At 38.0% G+C, this 26,421-nt stretch overlaps 1 protein-coding gene across 1 annotated transcript in view; it reads right to left on the bottom strand.

Annotated features, from left to right (window-relative positions):
• The window catches only part of LOC148829417 (coiled-coil domain-containing protein 91-like), a 158,007-nt gene extending 131,877 nt beyond the window's left edge, over nucleotides 1-26,130 (bottom strand). Inside the window, exon 1 of the mRNA XM_088923508.1 lies at nucleotides 26,065-26,130. The gene's annotated coding sequence lies outside the window, so the exon portion shown is untranslated. The remainder of the gene's footprint in view (nucleotides 1-26,064) is intronic.
• Between the last annotated feature and the right edge of the window lie 291 nt (nucleotides 26,131-26,421).

Raw genomic sequence — 26,421 nt, 5'->3', positions numbered from 1 at the left:
CACTTGTGTAGTAAAAGAGGTTGTGCTGGAAATGTATAAATACCAAGGTTACGTTATTTGACATGGTTTATTTACAAACAGCATACCAAAAACAACATATCATAAAATTTAAGAGGAAAAACCAAAGCCAATGCAAATTAGTCTACCCATGAACTATATTAGGAATTTCACTAGACCGAGCAAAACTGGTTTGCCTTTCTTCAGTAATCTCAGAACACTTTATAATCTGAGATAGACATTCTTGCACAGTATGCCAGCAGTTCCAGATTTCCTTTGATCCTAAACTGCAAGAATTGGATTAGTTTATGCATTGTCATCAGTGTTCAATTACAATTGTGTATATGTGTGGTTGAGGCCATTACGTGCATACTTTTTGGAAGTTCATACATTAATTAGAAACGTAGAACAAAGTCAGACCTCTGAAGCCTGGCACGTATGTGAAAACCCCCTTAAAAATATTTGAACTACCATTTAAAAATCCTATTTATGCTTTTATATAAATATACTGAGTAGAACGCTGGAGCCATTACTGGGAGGTTGCAAGGGCCAGGGCTTTAAAGGTGATGGATTAAAAATAGGCTGTAAGATAGGTTACATGCTCTATTCTCAATACAGACACACACTCTGTAAATATGCTTTTAATCTAATATTGGTCAATACTAATATTGTTTGTGGATAAATGGCTTAAAAGCCTTGTGCATATTTGGTGCAAAACACTGTTCACAATTGCTGAGTCGATCTTAACATAGTATGAGCTACATACTCATCCATCCACTCAGGATGCTTACAACCGCAGGGTCAAGCTGTGTCTTTTGATTAAAAATATTCAAAATATGAAAACCTTGCTTTTGTTATGCCACTGTTGCCCGCACTTCAGAGCAATCAATTCATAAGCAGGCCTCTCTATTTTTTTTTGCACTTCAAGGCTTTTTAATTAAAATATAGCAGCTGTTCATGAGCTCAGAAAAGGCGTGCGGGTAACTGTGACCCACACAATTTCCCCCTAAGTGGTCAGTGTACAGATACAACACCTCCCAGGACCATTTTATCAGATCACCTCATCCTTGCCATCACTTCCAAAGTACTTAGCAAGCCACAAAATCACTCCCTGGAAGTTGAGTGCCAGTACTGTTGTGAAATGTGCAGAGGAAAAAAGAATGTGTGCTTGTTGGCTTCTGCTGTGACTGACCATCCCCTGCTCTAAGACCTAGCCAAGTTCAAGCTCCAATACATCTGCAGGAATCAAATCAAATCCATTGGCCTAATGTACTTTTCACCGATGAATCAAAAATAAAATTCCCTCAAGAATCTGAGCTGTTAGTAATCAATTGGTTTATTCATGGCCTTTGAACACAATAGTAGCCCATCAGAGCCCCAGTTTGTACTCCACAGAGAACAGAATGTCTTACATTCAGGTTGGGTCTCTGAACGGGACAATGAGGCACTAATGTATCTCAGTGTTTTGTGCAGAACATAATTGTAAAATATCACTAAATACTTATAAATATAAATATAAATATAAAAATAAGTAGGTTTTTGCCCAGCCATTATTAACCACTTAACCATAATCAGAAATCTTAAGTACTTTGTTATGGTGCTGCTCCTGTTAACGTTAATATTTCTAGAATTCTACTACTACATACTAAAAAACTACACTACACTGCTGGATACTATTAATTTAAAGAAGCTTACTGACCCCTTTATACTATGTAGAAACGTCACTCTACAAGAACTAAAATCTCAGTGTTTTCCAAATGTTTCAAGCTTTTATACATGTCCTTAACTGTTAACAGTACACTTCCTTATTCTGCCATGTGCATGTGTCACAAGAAGTACCGAAAGGAAAAAATAAATTTGCAGATGAGTGGAAATGCAAGAAGTAAAACAGAGAAAGTTTTACTTTTACCCAAATTAATGAATGTTTCACTGGACAGTAAACTGTGCAGTAGCTGCACAGTTGCAAACCAGACTGAGTGATACAGGAATGAAAATGCAGCATCTGCCCATCCCTTTTCTAACTGCTTCGGAGAATTTAGAGTTGCAAGGGGAGCTGGAGCTTATCTTGGCACACAACAAGCACACGGGAGGGTACATACAGTAGCACAGGATAGGTTACCAGTCCATCACACAGCAGAAAACACACACACACCTCACATCAAGGTCGATTTTCCCAGAAGCCAATTAGCCTACCAGTATTTGTTTGGACTGTGGGAGGAAGCCTGGAGTGAACCCACACAAGCAGAAGGAGAACACACAAGCTCCACTCAGAGAGCACCCCAGGCCTGGAACTGAACCCAGCTCTACAAGGCTGCAATGCTAACCTTTGTGCCACTATGCCACCCCAAAATGCAGCGTCGTATCTAAAGTAAAGGAATTCAATTCCCTCCAGTGGGGCAAGGCAACCCATTAGAAAATTAAATAAAAAAGTCAAATAAACTCAAAATGAATGAAATGAAAATTGAAACAAAAAATCTTTAAAAACCTTGTACTCTCAAATGTTATTAAACACATAATTGCTCCATACAGTATTTCCAACTGTACCTTAAACAGCACCTTCTTATAAATTCCTAAATTATTAACATGATGATTCCTTTAGTATATTTTTCTGTATTCATTTGACAGTAAGTCACAAAAGAACACAAAAAAGGTAACAAAATGAAGCAAATAGAGAAATGTGAAGCAGATGGCTCTGCATAGATAAGTAAGAATGAAGCAAAAACCAATCTGGTTTTAGAAAGGTTTCCTAGGGGAACATATGCATATTTTTACATGTTTACACTATTAAAACTGGTTTAGTAAATACAGAAAATTCTTGGCCACTAATTCGAAAATGACTTATATCAAATAAATACCACCTCTTCACCATTAAAAAAACTCCCCGTCCCTGACATTCCTAATTCATATACTGTACCCACCAACTGCCTCTGTACAGAAGCAACACAATCTACCTAAAGCTTAGACAGTGAGAAATGTCACTTCAAACTTCTCAGTCTCAAAGCGATCATGCTATTATTTTATTATTTTACTGATTATGGCACACATATAAGACTTTTTTTCTAGCAAAATGTGGTTGCAAAGACAAGACAAGGTTTCTGTCCTGCACTTTCAGAAAAGGACAGTTGGACTCTATGGGGAAATCAGACCCAGCGCGAGACGTTAGAAGAAAGAGCAGTCAGGAAAAGGGTTAAAATGCACATTCAGTGGTCATCAAGTAAAACCAGTACAAACCCAGAGGGAGGATTATGACATTCTGGATGCATTCCTCTTATTCACAATTCTAGCACCACTTCAGATTTACAGATATTAATCATTTTCAATTTTAGAGCTGGAAAACAACCCACATGACATTGAAGTGATTGCAGAAAAAAACTTCATACAGCAACACTGAAGCTCCACAGTGCTACAGGTATTTCTGTAGAAGAGCATAGATGCCAATAGAGCACATACATCTTTGTAAAATGTAATATACAGTAGATGGTTTTAGCAAAGTAATGCAAGTGTACATTCGGTATTTGAAGCCTAAATGACTGAAAACATGAGAAGTTATAAAACAATAATGGATATCAGATAAATGTATCCAAAACATGCACTGTTTTTATTTATGAACAAATAATGAACACTTGCATTTTTTTCTGCTAAATCGGCTTACCGTTATATTGTACCAATAATAAAAACAAATTTGGAACCTAGTACATCACTCAAGCTGACTGTAATTAAAGAAACAGACCACACAAAGGAGTATATTGTAGCCATGAGTAAGGCTCTTCACTCAAATAGCTCCTATAAATGCCTTGCTGTATAACTGGTTTCCTAGATCAACACTGTAAATGAGAATTTGTTCTCAGTTGACTTACCATGCAAAATAAAGGAATAAAAAAGAAAGCAAGTGTTAAAAACACTCTTCTGATACTAACTCAGGACGGGAATAACACCCCTGAAGTGGAAACTGCTTATTTAGTCAGCAGTAAGGTTGACAAAACATATAGACCAATAAGTTTACATACAGCTTGGAAAATCAGGAGTGTTTCACAGATTTTGAGACTGAATCAAAGCTATCAAATGTTTTCGGGGGCAGAAAGTGGCTCTATCTAATTCAATACCATCACTATGAACCCACTACTGCGCTTACTGAACTACAACAGCCTCAGCTGACTTATCACATAGAGTAGGATGCACGGCCGCCAAATGTTTATTCGCACACACTTGAAAATATAGCAACATCTGGCGATACACACATTTAACTCAAGTTGCTGGTGGAAGGTTATTGATTAGGAGGCCTTTAATGTTATTCCTGGAGGACTATTCCTGTAAGATATACTGTATAGTTCACTCCAAAATATACAAAACTACATAGATATAATTGCATACATAAAATTACAATGTCACAAGGACAAAAGCCCAACCCCATCTGGGTCACCTGGGTGAGGATGTCTGATGCCCGTAGACACAAAACACCCAGTGACCCCAGGTAACATCACTGATGATGTGTCGAGGTGCATCAGAGGATATATTTGTCAACTAGTTCAATCCGACTGGGCCAGGAAAGCCCTGGAATAATCTGGGTGACCACCAAGAATAGGTTGGTGACAACAGGAGAGACAATCGATAGTGTGGAAAGATGACGTTCAGGGCAGCAGGGGTTTGCGTTTTCCAAAAGGACAAACCCCTGATCAGCTACAGAGAGATACCGCCAGGGAGCCCGAGAGGGGAGGAGGATGAGCACCCCAGTTGAGCAGACCAAAGCATGACGACCATTCCAAACGAATCACCAACGATGAGCGGGGAGCGTGTATGCGGCAAGGTCTGTTAGGACCCGCGAGGCTTGAAGATCCACCAAGTTAGGATGAAGCGCATTACTCTGGGTGAGACGCAGGAGAAGCCCACCCTGGAGTCATCCAACAGTGCCTGGTGCCTCCAAGTGGCACAAGCTCTCGCCACTAACAGAGAAACGGAGCAGCGTCCGGTCAGATGGCCTCTAGCCAAGTAGGTAAAGGGCTGGCTCCAGTTCGATCGGGATGAAGACAGGATTCTCAAGACAGCAGGCAAGGTGAGCTGGCAATTATCGTCAACATTGCCACTGAGAGGTTTGGTATAGTGGACAAGCCCAGTATACAATGAACAGGTGAGCTGCCAAAACACACCAGCTAAGGTAGGAGCAGAGGACTTTGAAATGGCAATTTAAAGAGACACCACTGACTGAGCTTCGGAATATCCTCAGGAAGAAGCTCTTGTCCCTGCATCAGTGGGATGGCATAGAAAACGGGGGAAATGGAGGGCAGAAGCGCAGTGGCCATTTCACATGTTCCAAAGAGTAAGTATATTGACTGTTCTCTCCAGAATACCTACAGCAATGAAAGACAAGAGCAAAATCTCAGGCACCGCAGGGACTTAGTAAATCCAGTAGAACCTGGCATCAGCGCTGAGGAGCCCAACTGGAAGGAGATACAGGAGCTTGTCAAAGGAGGACCTGTAAGGTACTCCATCAGCTTTGAGAGATTTTGAGGGTAGTGTAGCAAAGAGGCAGAGTGGCCCAACAGTGGAGGTCAGCAGAGCTCCATATTCCTAAAAAAGAGAACTTGAAGAACATCAAACCATTCAGAATTATTTCACTGTTCAGCATTGAGGGAAAGACAGATTTCAGCATTATGGCCCAGCGTTTGACAGTGTATCTCCACAAGAATGATTACGTCATTGCAGAAGGGTGGGATCCCTAAAGTGCCAGGTTGCTTGGAGCACACAGACGTGGTCAACGTGGTCACACAGCTGATCAGGGAGGCATGAGAAGGCAAGGGAGAACTGGTTGTGCTGTGGTTAGACTTCGCCAATGCATATGGGTCAATACCCCACAAGCTAGTACAGTATTATGTCCCATGGAAGATTAGGAACCTTATCTTGGGCTACTACAACAGTTTTATCTTCAGAGTTACCTCTGGGGCAATAACACCAGATTGGCACTGGCCGTAACATTTCAGGGACTCTTTTTGCTTTGAACATGCTGGTCCAGTGAGCTGAACTGCAGTTAAGAGGCCCACTGACCATTCTGGAGTGCAGCAGCCCCCAATTAGAGCTTTTACGGATGGCCTGACAGTAACAACAAATTGGGAGCAGGTGGATCCTACAAGGCCTGGACTTGTAAAATAAATCATAATATATGTAATACAAAACATAATGTTGTTTCCTCGAATCTAATATGTTAATACAAGAGTCCCAATAACCTTTAAGATGCTTACTTTTTACTTTATGAGCAAAAATTCAGTCACTTGCTGAGCTTAATTGTGGATTGTTTTTTTTTTGCCTCATATGAACCAAATCATGTAACTAAATAATGACAGTGTGAATCAGTTATTTGTGAAAGTGGTGATATAATTATTATCAATGATTAATTCTGTTAATAAAAACAATTGACAGAGGAGGATGAAAAGTAGTATCCCACAAAGCAAATGTTAAGGAAAGCAAGAATATTAAGAACTAATAAAGGAAAGAAGTGTGTTACTGAAATTATTCTTGCTTATGGAAAAGAACATCTTTCTAAGTAATAGTTCAGAGTCCTAGACTAATGTGGATTGTAACACAGTTTTTTGTGATCTTGCAGCAGCATAATCTAAGTTCCCGAATACTTTCAATTAATAGTTATTTTTACAGAATTTAGCTGAATATTATTGTATTGAGCAGTTAATGGGTTGGACATATTAATTGAAGTCTTTGGATTTTGTTACTAGTGGCTTGACTTAAAGAATATTGGTATTATAACAGTACAAACTACGCAACACTGTCGGGTTGATATCAGGTACAAGTACATAGCAATAGCTTCTGTTGTTAGGTGATGGGATAAGTAAAGCAGTACCACTTTATTTTTCAAATGAATGATGCTAAAACAAATGTCTCGACCTCTTATGACATCATGTCATTTGTGCATGCCCGTGTTGAGCATAATGAATATGATCATAACATCTTGCATAGCAGTTATGAAGGGATTATAAAGCCGTTCTGCAGCAACATTCATCTCAAAACCTCTCTGTAACTCACACAACATTTTCTAATGTAAACCAATCTCATTAGGGTATAAAGAAGACACAGTACATAACTTAAAGACACGAGTAAATATGCTTCCAATGAATACATTATTTGTTGGATGACACTTCTAACCCCTTATCCATATGAAATAATTAAAGGAAGATTTATAATAATTGCAAAATGAGTCACTTTCACCTGCTTGTTCCTCTCCATAACTCTACAATAAATTGGGACAAAAAGATCAAGACTTTTATTACTTGACAGATATTTGAAACAATGACAAAAAAGTGTGAGATCAATTTCAAATGCTTCAATTAATTCCATTTTAAGGTTTTCAGTGAAAACCAGGGAATTTGTCTAGTCATGTGCCCCAAAATAAAACCACAATATATCCACACAGAAAAACAAACACACCATAGTAATAACAGAAGAAATAAGAGTTTTAACCAGATCAGGTTATCAACAACATTCAACATGACCATTTATCTAGTCCTAAAGCTGTGCACAGAGGAAGGTAAGATACCTCTTCACAGATTTTGATATTTTGTACGATTTTTATTAAATAAAAAGACACAACTCTTCTAAACAAACTTACAGCCCATCCTTTTACAGAATAGTTACATTACAGAAAGGTAAAATCTGAGATTTGATTTTAAGACATCCTATATTTCCATTTAAAATAACAGTACCCTCCAGCTAGTAAAGAACTCAAAAATATGAGTAGGAAGAGGAAAAGTTTGACAATGAGTCATATTTTCCATGGTCAAGACTAATCTGCTGTACTGATATGTATGTTCTGGGTGGGTGGTGAAATCACATCATTAGTGCCTGAATAAAGTGTGAGTTTCATTAAAGACCCTTTATTGTTAAACGTTTTGTTTGCAGCTGAAATTTAAGCTTACTGCATTCAGGCGATCAGTCCTCACTGTAGTCAAGATGTCTGCCACCAGACTCCATGATGGGATCTCAGTCTGCCAAGGGATTTAAAACTAAACTCAGTTGTGTGGATCAGTTTTTTATTATGCGGTTCTGTAATTCAAACCTAATGGAGGAACAAGGGCAGGATTAATAAATAAAGGCTGTACAGTAGCCCCTACTGTAAGTTTACAACTGCCAGCTCTCTTATTCCTCCTCAGTTTTACCAACTCCAGATGGGTTGCTGATGTTCACAGTCTAGGTCTGGATAAATATAGATCTGTCAGTGACTGTGTGAACTCTTCCATTTTTTTATATAACTATAATTTAATTTTATTGTAAACATGCTTTCAATGCTCAGACGGTCAGTAAATGAGTTACTGATGTTATCGTGTGCAATGAAACTCTATGGTCTGCAGACTATGCAGGAGATGCCAAAGCATGAAATGCATGACCTTTCACCTTCATACCATAATATAAACAGACTCTTGGTTTCAATTACTTTCAGCAAGGTGACGGAAGGTAGGGGTTTACATCCTCCCTGTATAAATCCGAACACATTTCTGCAATTTTTTCCATTTAAAATTGATTAAATTTAAGCAAAGGCTAATAAACGCTCAGCCCCTTTACTACATGAAGAGTAGATTGTTTTTTTCTAAACAATAGTGGTTTTGGAGGTGTAAACATCAGAATACTTTCACAGTCTGTGAGCAATAAAGTCCTTCATTTGACAAAGACAAAGCCAAGGTTTGCATTCAAAGTCAGGGGTCAACCATTTTGAACTGTTCCTCTTCTTTGTTTCTCAAGTGTGTTTCATAAAGTTTATTAATTCATCATACAATTTCCAAAACAAACACCTTCAAAAAGACACAAAGGACAATAAAAGGATGGTTATAATAAGAAGGCTAAAGAACTGACCTTGCTCTGACTCTTCTATAACCTTTGACTCCTTGGCACGATGAGCACAATTCAGCTTTTTTTTTGCACCAAACAAACTCAAAAGCCATTCTGACATGATAAAGGGTGTAACCTGTTGGGTAATTTGTCACAGAATTACCCAGGAATTAGAATACCAAATGTGACGCTGACTTTTGGCTCTGTTCTGCTTGAAGACCCCACCAATGTAGATGACATGCAATAACATAGTACAGTATAAATATTATCCTGAAGCACTAAATTCTTTCTGTCCTTATCATCCCAGTCAGACAGATACCATTCACTTTTCTCTTTTGGATGCATTTGTACTGAAAGTGCAGCTCCTGTATTTGTTATTTTTAAAAATATTTAGGCCTACAACTTCTGACTTAAAAGAAAAGAATCGGCTTTAATATTTTTTTTACAAAAAAGTAGTTGCACCATTTTTGCCAAGCTGTACTAGCTGCATAGTCAGCATTTAGAATCTACATATTGCAGTCTTACACAGAGACAAATGCTCCAGTAAAGTGCAAGTGATGTATTTTACAATATTTATAAGTGTAAGTGACAGTATTCCAAGTTAGTCACACACAACACCTTTCCTTCTGTGTCAGAATACAGGAGCCAATTAGCCCCACAGAGGAAAAAAATATTATTGGGTTTTAACAAGATAACATTTCGGTTATTTTGCAATAATTCTTACATTATTATGAGATAGAACTAATGGGTATCTGCATCAGAGACTTTGATTACACAAGTATTTTCTCCTACGAGCATGCAGAATTTGAAAAACAGTCCTCTGTGTAAAATGAACACGAGTTCTTCTAGAACACGAGAACTTCTAAATCCAAGTTTCTATTATAGTGCTTGTGACCAACAGGCGAGTTGTGACATTCACAAACTTCAACGCATATGTCAGGTTGAATTAAATAGTGGCTATAGAACAAAAAAAAATCTATCAAAGAGCTTACGTTGTGAGATAGAAATTAAAACAGGAAAAAGCAGAAACCTTCTTCTCAAATCACTGGTTGTACTTTGTTTTCATTCCTGTATAGGAGTAATTGCTGAGAGAAAAGGAGGTAGACATTGTGAAAGCAGTTATCTATGATGAACTTGTGGACCCTGAATACATAACTGACAATGCTGCTGATGGCATTTTACTGTGCAAAGTGGAAAACTTTCTAGTGCACTGGCAAGAGTAGACAGAAATGAATTCCTCATATTTTGGCAAGGGAGTGTCATTTACTGCTCTGAAGTACCGCAAAGTTTGAGATCTCTGAACTGCTGAAGCATAGTGAAGCACAGCAAAGTGCTTCAGCTATGCATATTACACCTCATTCTCACAACAATGGCAAGGGAAATAGATATTTCTAAACTGTGTATAAAGTCGCTGAGAACAAATACAGTTTAGACCACGTTTGTAAGCTCTAGGCTCTAGTTCCTGGGTGCTTGCTCTTTGACACAGAAGCGGTTTTCTTTCTTAAGTCAGTCTGTGCGTGAGACCGTTCATGTGTATGATTGATTGATTTGATTAATTGTTTCAGTAGATTAAACACCATCACATCACTACATGGTTTAAGCAAGCTCTAAAGATCTAAAATGTCTGCCTTATTCAAACCATATAAGCATTCTCTGAACAATAGGATGCATGAAGTCAGAAAAAACAAGTATATATAACAAGTATCCCCTTGTCCTATTTCAACTGGATAAGCAAGTTAAAAAGAAATCCTAAAATAAAAAATAGAAATAATACGATAATAAGTAGAACTGGGTGCCGCGGGCGACCCGAGTCTTGTAGTAATGCCCTCAGTTTCCAGGGTGTTAGCTGTGTCTGGTCCCACTGAGGAAAGGAGCTAGCACCTCACATCACCTTGGCCATCTCGAAAGCCGATCTGGTGCCGCCACCTCAGCTGCTTATGGGGTTGCACGCACGAGAAATAAAAGTGTTGAAATCATTGCGGGGGAGTAAGTACTCGCAGTTTTCTTGGACAAAAAAGAAAAGGAGGAAACGCTGCCATTTCTGCCTGGCGCTGCCACGCTCCAGCAGGGTGGCATTTCCACCATCGCGCTCGAGCTCTGCAGGGCTGCCATCCGCATCAATCTCAGCCGTCCGGATGCCAAAGACTGCATCACAGAACAGGCAGGGGGGGGACAGGGCTTCGCTACACGACCTTTAGCTTGAAAGGGATCCATTTAAAATAGCATATGGATAAATAAATAAAGTGTAAGTGAACTGTAATTGGCCAGGAAGTGTGCCAACACGGGATCAGTTACAGTATAAGCTGGTAAAAAACACTTGGCACCACTTTGGATTGACGACTGGAAAGTCCAAAGTAGGTAGTCTCGTTCTTGTGGAACTTCTTAACATGATTTTGATTTATTTTATTTTTTTTTTGGAAAACAGGAGAGGAAAAGCTCTGAAAAAAAAAGACCGAAAACGTATTTTCTTTAATAGACATGGTTGTCTGCTTATGGCTCAAGCTAGAAGAAAGCTGTGGCTTGGCTTTCCTGTCCCACAGCAGTGAGTTAGACCTTTACCCTTAGGTATCTGCAGTACAAGTTATTTTTCCTTGCACTTCACCTCACTATCCTGTTAGGATTAATGTTTCAAATTTTGGAATTTATGGCAGCTTTCTGAAATGTACACAACGAAAACTTCCCTGTAACACGGGTTTTCAACACCTAGCATTTGTTGAGAATAATGTGAAATAAAACTTGTTCTGTGGAACTTTCACTGCAGAAGATAAATGGCTTTTCCTTGCGCCAAATATTAAAGCAGAAAACAAATGGACACTCTATAAGAAGTGTTTATTCTCCAACATAAACTGGATAAGAATCGACAGCATGACAACATAGTGTGAAACCAGCAACAGCACATAAACTAATGACAAAGGCTGCAACAGCCTAATTGTGTAGAAAAAAACTACAAAGCCTAGAGTAATGACTTGACAGCTGGCAAAGGTACAATATGACACAAAGCTAAAGCATGCAGTTATACAGTCACATTGAGAAGATACATGAATCTGGCTATTAGTTTGTTTTCAGTTACACAAGAGTACAGTACAACAGAAGAAATTACAAACAGAAGCCTTCCAAGACTGGGGGACCAAGTAAAGCATCCACAAAACCCGAGAGAAAAATTGTTTCAGATGCTGGCAAAAACCATAAACCACCTCAACATTGGAGGCACTCAGGAATTATTTGGATGAAAGAGAATCATTTCATAGGTGGTTGGTTAGATCCTAATACAGAAAGAAATGGATCACTGCTATGGCACCTACTTATAGTGGGCATTCTCAAACAACTAAGCTACTGAATTTAGTTTAATCTTTGTCTTATTCAAATAAATCAGAATGCATTACCCAAATAAAATTAACCTTGAAGAACCCTACTGTCACCAATGTTTTGTGACTCAAGAAAAAAAAAAAGCTATTTATAGAAATGTGAGTAACATTCTTTAAAAAAGTATACTAGATGTGCTGAACCATGCTTTCAGTCATCAGAGAACATTACAGTTCCTGTCTTTTCTTATATGGAGTATTTAGCTTTCCTTATACATTTATCCATTATTACAAAGGACAGTTAATAAGTAAAGTATATTTGTGGATCATCCACTAAGTATGCTTCCCTCTGAGGAGCTTGTTTTTCAGCATGGTTACTCATGTCCACAAACCTTTTCTATGGTGGCACAGGTAAGGATTAAACTATAACGTAAGGATTCTTGTAAAATGATGTGTGTGTTAAGAACGTCTTCTTGCCCCCAGAATATTGCCATCTTCATATTCCTGACATGCCTTGAGGGTTTTTGATGTTGTTGACGATTTTGAGATATTTGCCCCAATGTCAGAATTCTGCTGATGGCCACAAGCTCCAAATAATGGTGCAGAAATGGCACCATTCAACATCATTTTATGGGAGGACTCAAAGCCATATGAAACTATGGCAGACATATCAAATTAAAATTCAGTGGTCAAATCCAAATCAAGTGTGCACAAGTTCAGAGATTGGTAATGAACCAGAACTGAAAAAGATCTCAATGTTTTGCATTGGAATTGTAAATGGCATTTTTTGTGAATGGGATTATCAATTCCATATTAATTTAACTAGAAAATACACATTTTGCACACAATTATTGTATTGAATTGCTTCAATCATTCACTGGCTATGGCTCAAGGTCGTCAATCACTTTAGCAGAAGCTTTGTAGCATCTAGACACTCCTTCCAAGACCATCACACTTACGGTACATCTCCATATTGACTGGCCTGTTGTACACAACACTTTGTGTATCATTCTGCATGGCTATTGCCACACTTACTGATGTCTAACAGGGTGGTCTACACCAAACCTTGATTCAGCACTAAAAAGTAGTTGGCTCTACTGCTGGCATATCTACAGAGATTACTTAGATTAGACTCCAACATACCGATTGCACAAAGGCTTTGTTCTCTTGATAAGCATGGCATATTGGTTTTCTGTGTTTCTTTCTTGATGTTCACCAGGCTTGGCATTCAGACTTCTTAAATCATCTCCTTACCTGTGCCACATCAGCTTGCTTACTAATGAAACAATAAATGAATGAATCAATTAGTCATTATTGCCCCCAACACATTTAATCAAATTCCAAAATCTCACAAATGTATTTTTCTAAGGTATGCAAGCATAAATAGAATATTTTTATGCTTAGTTAACATGTGTGAGACTGGAATTGAAAGCAAGTAATTTGGACAGAGAAATTAACTTTAATGAGTTTTACTGACTCTCACTCTGACAAGTAGATTATTGTTTGAAAAAGTCTTACCCAAATATAAAGTGTATTCAGTGGCTAATTCACTTTCAGATGAACAGCTCCAGATAAGAGAAGGTCATTCAGCCCATCTAGCCAGTTAAATCGTTAGCACTGCCTTCACCAACATGGCTGGGTGGCTTGTAACATACTCCCACAACCTTTTGGGCAAAGAAGTGCCTAATCTTCGCAGTTGTCTTTCCATATGGTCTCCTCTCATGTCCTAAGGTTCCTGTTTCACTGCAGATTCTGAAAAAAATCCAGTGGGTTCACTTTGTTAGTGCCTCTGAGGATTTTGAATATGTGTACCAGGTCTGCTCATAGTCTCCTGTATTCAAGACTCGTTTCAGTTTCTTTGGCCTTTCTCTGTAGGCCATTCCCTTAGTTCAGAGTTCAGAGCAGGAATGTCTTTTTTTATAACCCTCTGCATTGACTTTCCTTACCTTCAGAGTACGTTCTCCTACACCTGAAGAACTACACTTCTAACTGTCAGTTTTAAAAGAAAGGGCTTTACTCATCCCATCACCAGATAACAGAAGCTACTGCTTGCACCAGAAATCAACCCTACAGTGCTGAGCCGTCTGTACCGTTACAATACCAATACTCTTAAAGCCAAGCCGGGAATAACAAAAGCAGACTTCGATTAATATGTGTATCTCATGCCAAGATTTCCCATTAAATGCTCAATACAATAAGAATCAGGTACAATTCCTGTAAAAAGAACTTTTAATTTCAAAGTATTTGGGAATTTAGATTGCACTGTTGCTGCAAGGTCACAAAAAATACTTTCTTTCCATGCACATCAGTCTGGGACTCTGTACTATTGCTTTAAAAGACTATTTTCCAGAAGCAAGAAGAATTTCAGCAACAGACTTTTTTTTTCCTTTATGAGTTCTTAAACAATATTTTCTTTTTTTATCTTTTTTTTTCGTGGGATTCTACTGTTCATCCTCCTCTGTCAATTGAGGGAAAACGTGTCTGTGTCTATATGTGCCCTACAATGGACTGATGTCCCATCCAGGTGTATCCTGACTTGAGCCTGGATGAAGAGGTTAAAAAAAGGGATGGATAATGTTTAGATAAATCAGGAACCTCCCTAATCTCGATCTAATATTATCGACTGTTGCTTGACAAGTTTATTCCAAACTCCTTTCCATTGCACAACAAAAATCTTAAAAATTGGTTTTCCTTAAACAAAGTTTGTAAGAGTAGGAAATTGGCAGAAAATTAGATTAGAAAATTAGAAAAAAAACAGAAAAAAGAAGATTTAAGGAAAAACATTCCCAATGGAAGTAATTTACCCCAGAGTGACAATATAAGGCCCTGCCATCATTAAATCATTATTAAGCTTGGGGAAAAGGCTGGTCATATTGAAAAGTTGTGCTTCTTTAAATTAAAAAAACTCTGGTTCATACTGTAAAACTAGACAATGACAACTCAATCATGTTTTTAGTTAAAAAATCTTTCCAATGATACACACTGGCTTAATCTGCCTTAAATAACCTTTTGACGTACCACAGAGTTTTGAGGCAAGCCAACAGTCATTGTTAAATCAAAATTTAGTATAAGAGCTGTTCATTGCATATCAGAATTTATAGGATCTATAATGTATTTGCGTATTATCATAAACTCCCTTTTACCTGAGCTATCTGAAAGTGATGACACACACTGAAGATTTTGACGCAAACAACTTTTAGCAACTCTTTGATAGCACATCCTACATCCTGAATCCTTGCTAAGAAACATTCCTCCAAAATGTCAAAATAAAACAAACAGATAAGGCTGGCAGTGCTCTGTTCAGGAATCAGTTTTCTGTAAAAATCCTCCACTAAACAATGTTAACACCAGTTACCTTGCCCATATTTAGAAAGGCCTCTATGCCCCACAAGGCCTTACCTGTTTAAAACGTTATGTAACATATTTGCCTGTTTCCGTTATTCTGTAACTTAATCTAATGTAATTTCTATAATCTGCAACTGCTATAATTTAATTGCATCATGTTTTAAGGTTAAGGTAGTCTGTTGTTAGGTTTATCACCCCAAATTCACTAATACTTAAAATTGTGTCTTTCTGGCTGTCCCAAGCAAAAGTATTTGCAAATAAATAATTAGCCTTCATTTTCAAGAGCCATCAATCAGAACTCTTCCAATTTCTTAAGTTCTGCACATTTTTAAGATGTCTGTAATGGATTTAACAACCATATTCGGTTAAGATTCCAGGAAAACTTGGACACCATTTCTGTAAAAGTGCACCAAAATCATCATTGGATAATTATGCCCTTGCTGCACAAGATCAAGTCTTCTGCTTTTCATCCATGGGAGAAACATGGTTGTTTCTTTACATTCTTTTCAGTGTGTGTCAGAAATGAAAATCACTTTCTTCTTTGTATTTTCTGTTCCACAAATACAGAGATCTCACTTAGCAGGTCTAATAAGGCAGCAAACCACAATAATTGCTCTGATTTCATTCCCTGTTACACTACTTGCCCATTGGTGGCTCATTTGGCCTGCTCTTTTATTGTTTTACAGAATTATTTATGTGACTCAAGTCAGCTGGATTTCCTCTTGGAGCCTTAATGCAACAGGGGAGTTACATAACTCTTTATAACTGTATCAATGGAATGTATACAAAGTACATAAAGAGCATCAAAAAAAGAAACAGGTTGAATGATGCCTTATAAATATTTATTACGGCACTCCACGGTAAAAGCACAGGAAGGATGATAAAACGAAATTATGGAAAGCACAGAAAGGTGCACAATGATTGGTATGATTCATCTCAAAAGTCCAAGTCCTAAAGTTATACATAAGAGTCAACATATTTATTCATACCCTCTATGAATTGTAACTGAAAGTTGATTTATCATGAAAATCTAGGTGTACATTCAGCGATTTTGGATAGAAACAAAATAACTTGTATGATTTCAAGATGTAAGATGTAGAACAGATGATCTGATTACATTTTTAAATGCATGGAGTTCAACTTTATTCATATTCTGGCAAATATTATTTTATGAACTGTCCTTTGATTTTGATAACATTGATGAGGCACTATCGGTAAAGTTCTTAAATTTGGTTCTTAAATTACTGATGAGGGACATTTGAACAGTTCTGCATGCAGAACATCGCCAGTTTTTCTAGGTTGCATATCACAAACTTAAAATGACCTACTAGAGACTATGATAACCAATCAAGAAAAGTCCTCTGTTCAGGGACACATAAGGAACACTGATTAGTATTTAATCTTTTACTCAGTTTGAGGCACACCTTGTATTAAAAACACTTTCAAGCTTATTAAGAGCCATGTTTTAGATTCATTACAAAAGGCAACAGTTTTGGCTAAAATATCTTAGAACCTTTATAACCTATTTGTTCCTCAGTTCTAACTAGGACAACAGGACCAAAAGTAAAGCAGAATAGACCAAGTCAGAAGGGATTACATTGTTTTTCACCATGATCTTCATCTTTCTGTTTCTATGGGACTATACACCCCAGATTCACTAGGTCAACCTCAGATGGTAGTTTTGGAGACAGGATATTCTGACGGTGCTGCAGAATTCCAAAGATTCTCAAATGTTTCCCCTTGGTGTGATGTTATCTCCCAAAGCCATGTTTCTACCCACAGGCTGGAGCTTAAACTTTCTTACACCCTCTCTCTGGTGCATTATTCTTGAACATTTTTATGAAAGGCACCACAGTTAAAGCTGTCGCTATTTTAAATTAGTTTAAATGTTTTTATATAGCTGTGTAGCGGCGAGGCTTAATAATAAGGCAGAATTAAGTGTTTCTGAGCTTCCCAAATGAGGCCCCATTTCTCTGTTCATCTCTGTGGTGCAGCCACAGAGAGACCATTAGTGCAGGGTGATTTAAGGTTTCCTAGGACAGCTCCCAAAGGGGGATGCATTTAGCTAAGTCTGGCTATCATGATCAATGGTCATCCACTGGCGCCTATCAGTCTAGGGAGTGCCGGATGGACATCTGGACTGCATTCCTAAGTGTCAGGACTAAGTGACTCATATCTCACCTTGATCAACCAATCAGGGACTGGTAGGGCTGAGTAACCCACGTGGGACTCTGATGCCCATGGAACTTTCAGCCAATCAACGAGCTGAAGTTCCTCCAGGTTAAAACAGGCAACACAGAGAAGGGGAGATTCAGTGAGATTCAACGAGATTCAGATTCGGGAGATTCAGTAAGATTCTGGAGAGGATTCTGTGGACTGTTCTAAAGGGAATTCAAAGGAGAATTCCAGGGCAGGACGGCCCAGGAGCAGAAGGCTCCCAAGGGCAGGACATTCTCGCAGCGCGCCTCCTGACCATCCTGAGACTCAGCCCGGACAACCACGGAACGGCCAGTGTGTCCGAGTGCCAGAACTTTCCTTTGTTCTAAGAGTCTAGAGTGGAGGTTGCCAGAGAGTAACCAGCAGCAGGCCTCGTGAACAGGTCGGAACTGTGGACAGCTGAATCACTATTCAGAACTAGCGCTTCATCAGGAACGAACCGGTCCTCTTCCTGATTTGCTGGGACCCACAGTCATCTTTTCTCCTGTGCACAAACTTTGCTAGTTAAAGCCAACACTAACTAGCCGGTCAGTGAGCATCAGCAGCGCACCGTCGCAAGCCGCACAGCACAACCTGGCACCGAGCCAGAGAGCGCGGATTGGACAGCAACAGCCTGCAACTGTTTCTTTGTGCCCGCAGGAGATCTGAATCCCCAGAGATTGGATGAGTATTCAACTTCAATGCATTACAGCTCGAGAATTCAATTGTTATCCAAACCAGTTGATATCAATTTAATTCCTAAGAGTTATGTACTTGTTTCAAGTATCTAATGTAGAAGTTATAACCAAGTTCATTTATGAAACGGTCTAAATGAATGATATACTGAACGTATGTCCTCTTGATATGTGTAACTCTTTGTAACTGATTGAATATATACCTTTTGTATTCTGATAACCCTCTCGATAAGATCTGTTAGGTTTACATGCATATTCTATGTATTAATAAATGTATCCTCGTGTATTAGTACCTGTGTGTGTGCGTTGTTTGAGTTATGTCGCATGGTTGGATTCTAAAGCCATCAAAAGAATCAACTTTGTGATTTACTGCTACAATTGATAATTGTCTCAGTAAATGCCCAAACCCTACAGAACTGGTGCCTTCAGAGAGCCACTATGATTATTTATTTGGCGTCCCTGAACGGCTATGAAACACTACAGCTGACTGCATTTGGATCAGGTCACTGATATTTTACTGTAGATCACCCATTAAGTGGAGGCAGGCAGTTGGGACAAGCAACCCGTGCAAGTCCACACAGCCCCAGGAGGTGTTCAAATCCTCGTATGAATGCAGGTGGTTTCCATAGAGACTGAGGGTTGCAAGTTCTAGCTCGCTCAGGTGAAACAAGATGTTTAGATGTTTCTTATCTTTTCTTTCCTATGATGAGTGTCTTATTTCTGTGTTCAATCTCCTTAGATATCCAGTGCCACCATAGTGACCTCTAGAAGCTTCTAGGAACTTTGAGAAACTACCGGGTAACTGGAAAATGTTAGAGGATTAAATATACAGCAGCTCTTTTCAGCACGTTCCAGATATGAATAAACCAGAATATTTTGCACTTCAAAATATGCAGTGCTACACAATAGTATCCAGCCCCTCCAATGATGTCCTATTTTTGTGAATTACTAATTATGTATAATTGTTTTTAAATGGTATATTTTCAAAACTTTAATAATCAATTTTAACACTTTTAAAGGTGAAATGAGGTGGTCAATAAAAGATGCAAAGAAAAATCCAAAAATAAAATACAAATTACATAATTTATCACACCTCTCAGTCAATACAGCTGCCCTTTTTTTGGATAAGTCTTTGCCAACTTTGCAGATTGAGATGGTGCAATTTTTACTTATTCTTCGTTACAAACATGCTTAAGCTCTGTCACATTGGTTAAGTATTTTTTAAGTATTGGTTAAGTACTTTAATCTTGCCATAGTCAGGACTTTAACTGGACTGCTAAAGGACATTCACTTGTTTCTTATTATTCCAGTGTAGCTTTAGCTACTTCACCTGTATTTTGCTCCATCCATTTCCCCCCAGTCATGGCAGGCCTCTCAGTGCCAGCTGATGAGAAGCAGTCCCATAACATAAGGCTGCCACCATAATACTTGACAATGGAGATGGTGCTGACTGGTGTCTGATTTGCTTGCTGGGTTTGCATCACATGAACCCCCTTGCTTTTAGACCAAAAAGTTTGGTTTTGTCTCATCTGACCACAAAGCCTTTTGCCACATTTGAAGTACCACTTAAAGATGTTGTTGCAAACTACATATATAATTTGAGATTTTTTTTCAGTTCTATACAGGTCAGCTACAGTATGTGCAGTAACCAAGATATTGTTGACTCGTGAAAATGGACAACTCTATAACTTTATCCACATTGCTGTTGGCATCTCTAACCAGTTTTCTCTGTGCTCAGCTGTTCAGTTTGCAGAGACAGCCTGATCTAGGCAGTGTCTGGATGTAATGGTACACCAGCCACTTCTAAGATTGATTTCATCACGTTCATAGGAATATTCAGTGTCCAAATTTATTTACACCCATCTCCTGATCTGTACCCTTCTACAACTTTATACTTTGTAGTTTTGAACGTTTGTTGGACTAAGGAACCTCATAGAGAGAAGTGCATTCTGAAATCAGGTGAAACCAATATTATAGGCCTTTTGTCTGACATACCCATTCATTCACCTACAAAGGTGTTCAGTATAAACTTTCAAGTTCTTGATAAAAATCTCACTTTAAAAATGCACAGACATAACTGTAATACAGGAGGATAGGGATTCATACTTCTCCACCCATTATTTCACTTAATGATGACTATGAAAATGCTGCAGAGACACAAGTATTTCTAAAAAAAACAAGAAAACAGCTCTCATACCTCTCCACTACTACAACTTCAACAAATAATAACCAAACAATAAAAATTCCTTCACACCTGAAGAAGGCTCCACGGCCGAAACGTTGTGTTCTCTTTCTTCTTTTTTTCAGCATGGAATAAACCTATTACTTGTTCCTTTAAAGAATAAAAATGGTGTGATTGTAAGGTTCATTTATTATTTTAAAACAATAGCTGTTACACAGAAGAGTGTGGAATGTGGGCTCATGTTCTTTCCATTACAACATATATCATTTATAACAAGACAACATACCACCTGGAACATCTCAATGGCCATTCTGGCAGATGAAGGCTGCCTGAGAATGAGACCTGCGATTACTTGGGTCTTCATGTCCTTGAATGAAAGTTACCTTCTCTGACGATATTATGTGAAAAGTAACAGTTTCTCCACAATAAATGACAAACAGAGGTGTCTTCCATCCAAAACACATTCTCCAAATTCTTTGGCATCCATCTTAGGGCAACAGAAGAAGTACAGTGATATCTGGAAGATTCTTATCATGATCTGGCACGGGTGCAGCTGTTACAGAGGGTTTCTAAGCACTTGTGAAGAAGTGCTTGGCTTTAAATGTGACTGAGCAGCCCTTTTTAGGATCTGCTCTGCTCTTCCCTTTTTATGCAGCAGGCTACAATATGTTCAATCAACAAAGTCTGTTTCAGCACTACTCACGAGATACCAAGTTCAGAGTTAGCTCCTTTCTACAGCTGCAAAACGTAAAAGAATATTAAAATGTGGGACCTGGTACATCAGAACCCTCATGGACTGTACAGATAATGGACTGTGTTGTATTTATGGCCTGAGACCTATAGAGATATGACAGTGACATTGCCACTCAAGAACAACTCATTCCTGACAAGCTGAGGAATGGCACCTCAAGAAACATGGAAATTACTTCATCTTCTTCTGAAATCTTGTTCTACTGATGAAGAACTTCAAATTCAAGGCACAAGAATGGAATTATCAGCTACCTTCCTGAGTTGTTGGAATCAATGAGCAACTCGTGACTCTTCTTCTCTAATAAACAGAAGATCATGATGTCTGCGTGATAGGTCCGACTCAATTCAGACCATAAAACCAAAATTATTTTATTCTTTGAATCCTCAAGGAGGACAGGCTCATTTGGCCAGAAGACGTCAACACCAGATTTAGAAACGGAAAGGAAAGAGTTGGAGATGATTACCTTTGAAGTTCACTTCTACTTGCCAAATGCTCACATTGGTGTGTCACTGTTTCACCAGAAAAACAGACACTAAATATCCAGACAACATTTATGACCCAAACAATGGCACCTGATTGACTATATGTCACTGTTGAAGTCCAGAACAACAAAGATGCCCACATTAAAAAAGCATTGCAGGGTGCTCCTGCTGGAGTGATCATCATCTTATCTCCTAAATATTTGGTTTTGTCTGCAAACTGACTCGCAAACTTGCAAAAGAAGCAGTGACCATGGAAAATAAACATTAAAGCATTACAGGAAACCACCAAAAAATGTTCAATGATTGCTTTAGGGAAAAGCAAATGTCATTACTTATATATTCATGTAAATAATTCGGATATTTAGAAATTGTGTAATGATTTTTTGAAGAAAAGCAATCTGTGTTTGACTTGTGTGCTTATAAACTTCCGGTACTAGAACGGTAACGATCAGATGTCAATTGTAACAGGAGCTTTACAAGAGCCTCATTCATAACCTAGATTACAAAATATGAAAATCCCTTTCGCAAAGATCATTTAAAACAATGAATGGCCCTCTGTCTGAAAACTAACAGTTTCAAATCTTATGCAAATTTGTGCCCACAAATTATTGTTGCCTTTATAAAACAAACACTTGGGTGTCTATTATGGCAGTTCTGAACAGGGTGTTGCAGAAAGAAGTGTGAAATTAGATAGTTCTTCAGTACAGTGTTCCTACCACTACTCTGGATTCAAAACCCTCCGGAATTTAATTGAAAATGCACAATAATAAGACAAACAGCACAGCAGTCTTTAATATCTAGAAAATGGCCCTAGTCCCTAGTACAAAACTGAGGTGCTTTTGCACATAAAGCAACAATAGTTCAGCTGGTTTTGAGTTCACATGATGCCACAGCACTTCAGCAAGAACTGTCAGTTATCAAGTATCAAAGTTGTAGTTTTATTTTTTGTGCAAACTGCCACATTTATTAACCGCTTCTTCTTATTCATGCTTTAAGCCCTTTCATCAGAATGTTCCGAACTGATAACGAAAAAAACAGCTGTTTCACTCCAGCGCAATGCGTCAAGACAGGCTAGGGCATAAGCAGAACTCCAGAGATCAAGGAGGCTTCTGTAAGGCTTACTTGGGGCAAACTACCTTGGAAAAGGTCAATGCTGTTAGCCCAGAGATCTGTAAATATCAAGAAGGACGTAATCACTCAAAAGGCTACGTTCTTGCACAGCTGCGGACCCTTGCAGCTATCTTTAGGTTTTTTATTATTAGTGGGGAAAAAAACACAGAAAAACTTCTTTTATTACTTTTTTTTACCCAAGATCTTATTTTTTCTTTTTGAAATTTTTCAGTCAGGGGCAGGACATGAAGCTGAAAGGGCAGATTCCAACTTTTCTCAAAATGCAGTTACCCAAACAATTCAAAGCTTTTTTTATTGAGATATATAAATTATATTTATATAACACAATATAAACTGAGTCAAAAAAGGGCTAAGAGTCCACTTTTGCTAAAGCAAACTTTAAGATTTTCAAATAATCCTAAAACTGTTAAAATTACACTGCATAGGATTACAGTCCTGACTGATCACAAATTCTGACTGATTTCTTTCTGTCCTGCTTTGTTCTTTATTAGTTAAGGAAAGTATTGTTTGCAAAAGAAGGATGACTGTCCTTCCCGGATTGAATAAAAAAAAACGACAAGTGCTATTATGTTTTACACAGCACCTTTTCAGACACAAACTGAAACCTGGCGTGTGGTTCTGTTCTCTCCCTTAGGAATGTGCAAGATGGAAGAATGAGAAGTGCTTCACTGTCTCAAACAATGTCTGTTTTTCTTGTTCCAAAAAATTAATAATCCATTACTGTTAAATTATTCAGCGACGGTAGAAATGCCAGGTGTCAGATTTATGGCTTAATAGGCACATAGATACTGAAAAAGATTAAACATCTCCATGTTGTAAAATATCACATTATTTATTTAACTGAGAGTAATAGGCATTAAAGCTACTGTAAGAGTAATGTATATTAATAAGGACAATAGTGTATGGATACCAGTAGATTGATGTACAGGGCTGTAAACACAAAACATAAAGTCTATCAGGTTTGATATTTTTTCTGCATTCTTTACACAGCTTCTTGGACATGTCTTAAATCATTATAACATAATAAATTATGGCTAAATTAGTTATACTACTGAATCATAATAAAAAAAAATAATGTGATAATTCATTCCCTTCTTAATATGTACTCAATAATTGTTGGTTCTATGTATTTTAATTTGTGATATAAAAAGGATGAACAGATAGAATAATCCAGAATTATAGCAATTATTACTTAATAAGCATAGTAATCCAGAACTTTCAGATCTAGAATTTCTCCATTATATATGCTGGAATGCAACCATATTTGCTGAAATGTGCCAAAAATTACTGCAAAGAAGCCATACAGCAGCATCCATGAGTCACAATGGGCATCTACATTAAATGGAACTTTGTGATGAATTCTCTGGCATTTGACTTAAATAAACAGGTCTGTCTGGGACTGTCGGCTAAACTTATACAGCATGGCTCTCTTAGCTAAATTACTGTAACAGCACATCTGCCTGCGTGTCATATGGTTCCTGCCAGCATTGGTAATAATATTGATGTATGCTTGCAGCAGTTCTCTCTATAGTTATACTATTCAGCCTCTTCAAATTTGCATACTCAATTAAACATTCAGGACACAGGAGACACGTCTTTCCACACAGTTTTGACAGAATTTGGAACCAAGTCAAGTTGTTGAAGCTCACGGTGGGATCTTCGAGCAACAGTTTGATACAGGGATGCCCAACTTCAGTCCTTGGGGATTTGGTGGAGCCCTGTGGGTGTTCTGCCTTTTTTTAAAACTGTAAATGGCTGAAGAAGGGACAAACTGGTCCAAATACTGTAAATCTTAACTGGATCAATTTAATATTTTTCCTAAGGGAAACCAATAGTAAATGCAAGTGTGCACATTAGTGAGAGCCTACAGATGAAAACTCTGAAACTGTATCACATATCACAACACGGGAGTTTATTCACTTGTGCTGTATAATAAAGGCCCAGAGTAATTTATGGCTCTGTTAGAGCTGTACAGTAGTCTCAAGCTATACATTCAGACAACTAACTCATAGAATTGAAGTACAAAGGCTGTCACATCACAAAAAACAATAAAAACAGATGAGCACAAAAAAAAACAAGTAAAAAACCATATAATGTTGGTTTTCAATCTCACAAAAACATTTGTTTCAGAATTCACTGGACATTCAGCGCAAATCGAAGGGCAATGAAACTTTCAATGGAGTCATTTATTCATTCAGCCACTTCAATGAGATGTTCTGGCAGGTTGACATCAAAATGCTCTGTATTACAAATAGATACTGTATAGCTAAAAAAAACAATCTAGGACAGATACTATATTCCAATACTTTTTGAAGAATGCAATATTGAATGTATAGTACATATTTTTGTCTATAACATTATTGCACTGCAAAAGCAAAGAACGTAAGAGTTTGGAAGAGGACATCAGTGGATGCCATTAATGTCTTATTAAACACATGTAAATTGTACAACAAATACAGCCGCCCATGATTCATTAAGTCTGCGTCAATGTACAGTACGTTTGCTGTGCTTGGGTAGTAAACTTATTATACATCTCCACCAATAAGTGATGCAATGCTTTTGTCCCAGCGTGCGAGGTCGACTATAAACATGTAATGTACAGCATAAATAAACGCGCATTAACAATTTAAAGCCAATACGTTCAATGCTTTTTTTACTAATGGTGTGATACCTAGTTATAAAATGTCATCAGTAAAACCCAAAACCAGCATGACAGCACCTCCTCAACGTTAATCAAGTCACATATTAAACTGTCGATAATACACAATTCAGAAGTTGAACCTGAATTACCAGTAACTAGTATCTGGAACTTAGCTATAATTACTCATGTTAATTTCATACAATCGAGTAAATACGTATGTAGTAACTGATTTTAAATTCTTCGTTCATTGGAAAACGCTAGTTCTTTAATCAAGTATCTTAAAAAGTATACAAGTTCAGGAAACTGGTCACAAGACCTGTGGTACGCATGTCCTGTTCGTACAGCACAAGCACTGTAATGAATGACCAGCTAGCAAGGAGAGGGGATGTCAAGATTATTTACGTATGAAAACATGCTAACGCAAGCCGACATAGGAAACTCCGCAGACAAAAACACCATGAAGCAACATAGGTGCATAGGTTTTCATGTAACGATGGATATACAAACAGGGTTTACCTATACACGAAGATCTTCTCTGTCTGTGTGTTAAGGGGTATACCTGCAGTAGGAAACAGTCGACCCGGAAGTGCTAGAGTGGCGTATGTAGTGTGTGATTTGAAAAGAGCAAGGAAACAGTAGACAGTTTTAAGCACAAGAACAGGAAAAAGTAGTCCTTCACTAAATGAACACTTAAAGCAAAATGAGAGTTTTTTTCGTTGCTCGCAAACACTGCATCTCGAGTGTAGTGCCACTGAAATTTCTAAGCAACTTTACCAATTTACCAACGTTTACCGGTGTATCTTTGCGCGTGTGGTTTAGCTGTGTTTGATGCAGCATTTCAGTGCTGCTTTATTAAGACCGAGAACTCGGGAA

The sequence above is a fragment of the Atractosteus spatula genome, chromosome 8, assembly GCF_055471065.1.
Source record: "Atractosteus spatula isolate fAtrSpa1 chromosome 8, fAtrSpa1.hap1, whole genome shotgun sequence".
Lineage (NCBI taxonomy): Eukaryota > Metazoa > Chordata > Actinopteri > Semionotiformes > Lepisosteidae > Atractosteus > Atractosteus spatula.
Note: the sequence above shows the minus strand (reverse complement) of the source record. Positions and strands in the feature narration are given on the sequence as shown.